This window comes from Lissotriton vulgaris, chromosome 1_1 (assembly GCF_964263255.1).
Source record: "Lissotriton vulgaris chromosome 1_1, aLisVul1.2, whole genome shotgun sequence".
Lineage (NCBI taxonomy): Eukaryota > Metazoa > Chordata > Amphibia > Caudata > Salamandridae > Lissotriton > Lissotriton vulgaris.
In genome coordinates this window covers 203,918,954-203,926,118 of record NC_141685.1, presented here as the reverse complement: position 1 = coordinate 203,926,118, position 7,165 = coordinate 203,918,954, and the positions used below count along the sequence as shown (strand labels likewise).

Below are 7,165 nucleotides of genomic sequence, written 5' to 3'. Positions count from 1 at the left end.
CTCTCTTCTTCTCTCCCCTTCTGTCCTCATATGCCCTCTCCTCCGCTGCTTCTTCTCCTATTTGTTCTCCTCCTCTGCCCTCTCCTCCTCTGTCCTCTCTCCTCCTCTGTCCTCTCTTCTCCTCTGTTCTATCTCTTCCTCTGTCCTCTCTTCTCCTCTGTTCTATCTCTTCCTCTGTCCTCTCTCCTCCCCTGCCCTCTCCTCCTCTGTCCTGTCCTCGGTCCTCTCCTCCTCTGTCCTCTTCTCCTCTGTCCTTCTCTTCCTCTCTCATCCTCTGGGTATACAGTCATAATATTGATTCCAAAATATAGAATAGCACAAATATCGAAGTCAAAATATAGAATGGACAAAATATCGAATGGACAGAATGTAGTGGTGAAAAATATCGAATTTAAGGTAAGTAATGTAATATCGATTTTTAAAATATAGAAAGTTAAAATATCGAAGTATATAATATAGGTATTAAAATATATCGAATTTTTTCTAATATTGAATTTTTAAAGTATTTTTTATGTTATGTTTTTTTCTTTTGCGAAATTTAATTCTGTAGCGGGCTGTGGGTGCATAGGGGAATAGGGTGGGAAGTAATTAATTAAGCATGTTAATTTATTTATTGGTATTCATTTAGAATTAATTGTTAATTAATTTTTAATTGGTAATTAATTTGTATTAATTGATAATTATGTTAATTTAATGAATTCATTTTCCGTAACAGGTTGTGGGTTTATATGGGAATAGGGTGGAAAGTAATTTAATTCTAATTAATTAAATATGTTAATTTATTTATTAGTACTTTTTAAAAAGTTAATTGTTAGTTAATTATTAATTTGTAATTAATTAATTTTTATTAGGTAATTAATTTTTATTATTTGATTAATTGATAATTATGTTAATTGTATTAATTTCTTTTCCGTAGCGCGTTGTGTATTTATAGGGGAATAGGGTGGGAAGTAATTTAATTGTAATTAAATAAACCATTTTGATTTATTCATTGGTATTTATTTTTAATGTATTATTAATTAATTGTTAATTGGTAATTAACCTCCTCTGTCCTCTCTTCCTCTGTCCTCTCTCCTCCTCTGTCCTCTCCTCCTTAGTCCTCTCCTCCTCAGCCCTCTCTCCTCCTCTGTCCTCTCCTCCTCTGTCCTCTCCTCCTCTGTCCTCTCCTCCTATGTCCTATCTCCTCCTCTGTCCTCTCTTACTCTCTCATCCTCTGCACTCTCGCCTCCTCTGTCCTTTCTTCCGCTACCCTCTCCTCTCCTCCTCTGTTCTCTCTCCTCCTCTTTTTTCCTCTGTACTCTCTTCTTCTCTCCCCTTCTGTCCTCCTATGCCCTCTCCTCCGCTGCTTCTTCTCCTATTTGTTCTCCTCCTCTGCCCTCTCCTCCTCTGTCCTCTCTCCTCCTCTGTCCTCTCTTCTCCTCTGTTCTATCTCTTCCTCTGTCCTCTCTTCTCCTCTGTTCTATCTCTTCCTCTGTCCTCTCTCCTCCCCTGCCCTCTCCTCCTCTGTCCTGTCCTCGGTCCTCTCCTCCTCTGTCCTCTCCTCCTCTGTCCTCTTCTCCTCTGTCCTTCTCTTCCTCTCTCATCCTCTGGGTATACAGTCATAATATTGATTCCAAAATATAGAATAGCACAAATATCGAAGTCAAAATATAGAATGGACAAAATATCGAATGGACAGAATGTAGTGGTGAAAAATATCGAATTTAAGGTAAGTAATGTAATATCGATTTTTAAAATATAGAAAGTTAAAATATCGAAGTATATAATATAGGTATTAAAATATATCGAATTTTTTCTAATATTGAATTTTTAAAGTATTTTTTATGTTATGTTTTTTTCTTTTGCGAAATTTAATTCTGTAGCGGGTTGTGGGTGCATAGGGGAATAGGGTGGGAAGTAATTAATTAAGCATGTTAATTTATTTATTGGTATTCATTTAGAATTAATTGTTAATTAATTTTTAATTGGTAATTAATTTGTATTAATTGATTAATTGATAATTATGTTAATTTAATGAATTCATTTTCCGTAACAGGTTGTGGGTTTATATGGGAATAGGGTGGAAAGTAATTTAATTCTAATTAATTAAATATGTTAATTTATTTATTAGTACTTTTTAAAAAGTTAATTGTTAGTTAATTATTAATTTGTAATTAATTAATTTTTATTAGGTAATTAATTTTTATTATTTGATTAATTGATAATTATGTTAATTGTATTAATTTCTTTTCCGTAGCGCGTTGTGTATTTATAGGGGAATAGGGTGGGAAGTAATTTAATTGTAATTAAATAAACCATTTTGATTTATTCATTGGTATTTATTTTTAATGTATTATTAATTCATTGTTAATTGGTAATTAACCTCCTCTGTCCTCTCTTCCTCTGTCCTCTCTCCTCCTCTGTCCTCTCCTCCTTAGTCCTCTCCTCCTCAGCCCTCTCTCCTCCTCTGTCCTCTCCTCCTCTGTCCTCTCCTCCTCTGTCCTCTCCTCCTCTGTCCTCTCCTCCTATGTCCTATCTCCTCCTCTGTCCTCTCTTACTCTCTCATCCTCTGCACTCTCGCCTCCTCTGTCCTTTCTTCCGCTACCCTCTCCTCTCCTCCTCTTTTTTCCTCTGTACTCTCTTCTTCTCTCCCCTTCTGTCCTCCTATGCCCTCTCCTCCGCTGCTTCTTCTCCTCTTTGTTCTCCTCCTCTGCCCGCTCCTCCTCTGTCCTCTCTCCTCCTCTGTCCTCTCTTCTCCTCTGTTCTATCTCTTCCTCTGTCCTCTCTCCTCCCCTGCCCTCTCCTCCTCTGTCCTGTCCTCGGTCCTCTCCTCCTCTGTCCTCTTCTCCTCTGTCCTTCTCTTCCTCTCTCATCCTCTGGGTATACAGTCATAATATTGATTCCAAAATATAGAATAGCACAAATATCGAAGTCAAAATATAGAATGGACAAAATATCGAATGGACAGAATGTAGTGGTGAAAAATATCGAATTTAAGGTAAGTAATGTAATATCGATTTTTAAAATATAGAAAGTTAAAATATCGAAGTATATAATATAGGTATTAAAATATATCGAATTTTTTATAATATTGAATTTTTAAAGTATTTTTTATGTTATGTTTTTTTCTTTTGCGTAATTTAATTCTGTAGCGGGTTGTGGGTGCATAGGGGAATAGGGTGGGAAGTAATTAATTAAACATGTTAATTTATTTATTGGTATTCATTTAGAATGAATTGTTAATTAATTTGTATTAATTGATTAATTGATAATTATGTTAATTTATTGAATTCATTTTCCGTAACAGGTTGTGGGTTTATAGGGGAATAGGGTGGAAAGTAATTTAATTGTAATTAATTAAATATGTTTATTTATTAGTACTTTTTAAAAAGTTAATTGTTAGTTAATTATTAATTTGTAATTAATTGATTTTTATTAGGTAATTAATTTTTATTATTTGATTAATTGATAATTATGTTAATTGTATTAATTTCTTTCCCATAGCGCATTGTGTACTTATAGGGGAATAGGGTGGGAAGTAATTTAATTGTAATTAAATAAACCATTTTGATTTATTCATTGGTATTTATTTTTAATGTATTATTAATTAATTGTTAATTGGTAATTAATTTGTATTCATAGGAAAATAATTTTAATAACTAATATTTTTTTATATTTTTAATTGAATAATTATTACATATGTTTAAATTGGTAATTTATTTTAATTACTTTTTTATTGGTATTGATATTTAATATATTTGTATTATTATATTAAATCTTTACTTTCCCTATTATTAAACTTTCTGGAGTGGGAATAGTAATTTTTAACCCTACGCTATCCAACGCTTTCCCTACTGTTGCACTCACTGGAGTGGGAATAGTCATTTTTACCCCTACGCTATCCAACGCTTTCCCTACTGTTGCACTCTCTGTAGTGGGAATAGTAATTTTTACCCCTACGCCATCCAACGCTTTCCCTACTGTTGCACTCACTGGAGTGGGAATAGTAATTTTTACTCTCCTGCTATCTAACGCTTTCCCTACTGTTGCACTCACTGGAGTGGGAATAGTAATTTTTACCCCTACGCTATCCAACGCTTTCCCTAGTGTTGCACTCACTGGAGTGGAAATAGTAACCCTACGCTATCCAACGCTTTCTCTACTGTTGCACTCACTGGAGTGGGAATAGTAATTTTTACCCCTACGCTATCCAACGCTTTCCTTGGTGTTGCACTCACTGGAGTGGGAATAGTAATTTTTACCCCATCGCTATCGAACACTTTCCCTACTGTTGCACTCACTGGAGTGGGAATAGTAATTTTTACTCTTACGCTATCCAACGCTTTCCCTAGTGTTGCACTCACTGTAGTGGAAATAGTAATTTTTACCCCTACGCTATCCAAAGCTTTCCCTAGTGTTGCACTCACTGGAGTGGAAATAGTAATTTTTACCCCTACGCTATCCAACGCTTTCCTTGGTGTTGCACTCACTGGAGTGGGAATAGTAATTTTTACCCTGTCGCTATTGAACACTTTCCCTACTGTTGCACTCACTGGAGTGGGAATAGTAATTTTTACCCTTACGCTATCCAACGCTTTCCCTAGTGTTGCACTCACTGGAGTGGGAATAGTAATTTTAACCCCTACACTATCCAACGTTTACCCTACTGTTGCAGTTGCTGGAGTGGTAATAGTAAATTTTACCCTCCCTCCATTCTACGGTAAAAATATTGTATATTTTAATTAATATTATGTTAATATATATTTGTGTTAAAAAATTAAATTGTATGTTTATTTTTTTAACTTAAATTAATTATTTAATAATTTTAAAGTTATTTAATTATTTTTAAGTATGTTTTAGTTAATTATAGTTATTATTTCATTATTTTAAATTACTTTTAAGATATTAAAAAATTAGATATTTTCACTAACTATATTTTTTTTATATTTTTGATTCAATATTTTTGTAATTATCTGTTTGTAGATAGGACTTCGATATTTTTGCTTTCTATATTTTTGCTTTGATATTTTAGATATTCATATTTGTGTATTCTATTTTTTCAGTGATCCCATCCTCTGTCCTCTCCTCTTCTGTCGTCTCACCTCCTCTGTTCTCCTCCTCTGTCCTCTCCTCCTCTGCCCTCTCCTCCACTGTGCTCCTGTGCCCTCTCTTCTGCCTTCTACTCCTCTTCTTTCTCCACCTCCTTTGTCCTCTATCCTCCTTTGATCTCTCCTCTTCTGTCCTCTCTCCTCTGTCCTCTCTCCTCCTCTGTCTTCTCTTCCTCTCTCCTCCTCTGTCCTTTCCTCCTCTTTCCTCTCTCTCTCTTCCTCTCTCCTCCTCTGTCCTCTCCTCCTCTGCCCTCTCCTCCTCTGTGCTCCTCTGCCCTCTCCTCCTCTGACTTCTACTCCTCTTCTTAATCCTCCTTTGTCCTCTCTTTTCCTCTCTCCTCTCCCCCTCTGTCCTCTCTCCCTCTCTCCTCCTCTGCGCTTTCCTCCTCTGCCCTCTCCTCTTCTGTCCTCTCTCCTCCTCTGTTCTCTCCTCCTCTGCCCTCTCCTCCTCTGTCCTCTCTCCCTCTGCCCTCTCCTCCTCTGCCCTCTCCTCCTATGTCCCCTCTTCCTCTGTCCTCTCCTCTTCTGTCCTCTCTCCTCCTCTGCCCTCTCCTGCGCCCTCTCCTCCTCTGTCCTCTCTCCTCCTCTGTCCTCTCTCCTCCTCTGCCCTTTCCTCCTCTGTCCTCTCCTCTGTCCTCTCCTCCTCCGTCTTCTCCTCCTCTGTCCTCCTCTTCCTCTCTCGTCCTCTGTCCTCTACTCTTCTGTCGTCTGTCCTCCTCTGTTCTCTCCTGCTCTGCCCTCTCCTCCTATGTCCTCTCTGTCTCTGGCCTCTCCTCTTCTGTCCTCTCTCCTCCTCTGCCCTCTCCTGTGCCCTCTCCTCCTCTCTTCTCCTCTGTCCTCTCTCCTCCCCTGCCCTTTCCTCCTCCGTCTTCTCCTCCTCTGTCCTCCTCTTCCTCACTCGTCCTCTGTCCTCTACTCTTCTGTTGTCTGTCCTCTTCTGTTGTCTGTCCTCTCCTCCTCTGTCCTCTCCCTCCCCTGCCCTCTCCTCCTCTGCCTTCTACTCTTCTTCTTTCTCCTCCTCCTCTGCCCTCTCTTTCTTGCTCTGTCAGCCCTCCTCCTCTGCCCTCTACTCTTCATCTCTCCTCCTCTGCCTTCTCTTTTTCTGCCCCCTTCTGTCCTCTCCTCCTCTGTCCTCTCCTCTTCTGTCCTCTTCTCCTCGGTCCTCTCTTCCACTGTCCTCCTCTATCCCCTCCTCCTCTGTCATCTCATCCTCTTTTCTGCTCTGTCATCTCTCCTCCTCTGCCCTCTACTCTTCCTCTCTCCTCCTCTCCTCCTTTGTCCTCTATCTCTCTGTTCTCTCCTCTTCTGCCTCTTCCCCTCTGTCCCCTCTGTCCTCTCTCTTCCTCTGCCCTCTCCTGCTCTCCTTTTCTGCCCTCTCCCCCCTGCTGATTTCATTTTCTTCCCCTGTTATCCTCTCTCCTCCTCTGTGATTGTTTCCTCTCTCCTCCTCTGTCCTCTCTCCTCCTCTGCCCTCTCCTACTCTGTGCTCCTCTGTCCTCTTCTGTCTTCCTCTGTCTTCTCTTGCTCTACTGGTGGTGTCCTCTCTCCTCCTCTCTCTTCCTCTGTCCTCTCTTGCTCTGCTGGTGTCCTCCTCCTCCTGCTCTTCCCTTCTCTGCCCCTCTCTGCTCCCTTTCTTCCCTCCCTCCCCTGTCCTCCTCACCTGTGCCCTCCAAGCCTCGCGTGCTGCAGTGTGTTTACTGTCTCCAGGCAACAGGGCTGGCCCCGCCTCTCGCAGGACGTGCGATCAGGGGCGTGACGTAGCTCCGTCAGAGCCCCGCCCCCTCACAACTAACCTTCGGCCTGTAGACACAGAAGAAAGACTGCATCCTTGGGGCAGGCGGGGTCTGGGGCTGCAGGTGTTACATTGAATAATTTGTGTTGTGTTTGCACGTGTTCTCTCTGCGGCGCGAGCGCCCCTCTCACACCCTGGATAATAAGTGCATCTTTCTCTCGACTATAGTGGGGTCCCTCCTTCGAACCTGTCACCAAGTTACAGTACCCCCCCCCGCCCCCCTCCGACGCCCCCTGGATGTGCTCTGGGGCTTGTTGTTCTTCATTTATCACACAGGAAACAGCCT

At 40.5% G+C, this 7,165-nt stretch overlaps 1 protein-coding gene across 1 annotated transcript in view; it reads right to left on the bottom strand.

Moving 5' to 3' along the window:
* CFAP144 (cilia and flagella associated protein 144) overlaps positions 1 to 6,877 on the bottom strand; it is a 50,792-nt gene extending 43,915 nt beyond the window's left edge. Inside the window, exon 1 of the mRNA XM_086935954.1 lies at positions 6,748 to 6,877. The gene's annotated coding sequence lies outside the window, so the exon portion shown is untranslated. The remainder of the gene's footprint in view (positions 1 to 6,747) is intronic.
* Between the last annotated feature and the right edge of the window lie 288 nt (positions 6,878 to 7,165).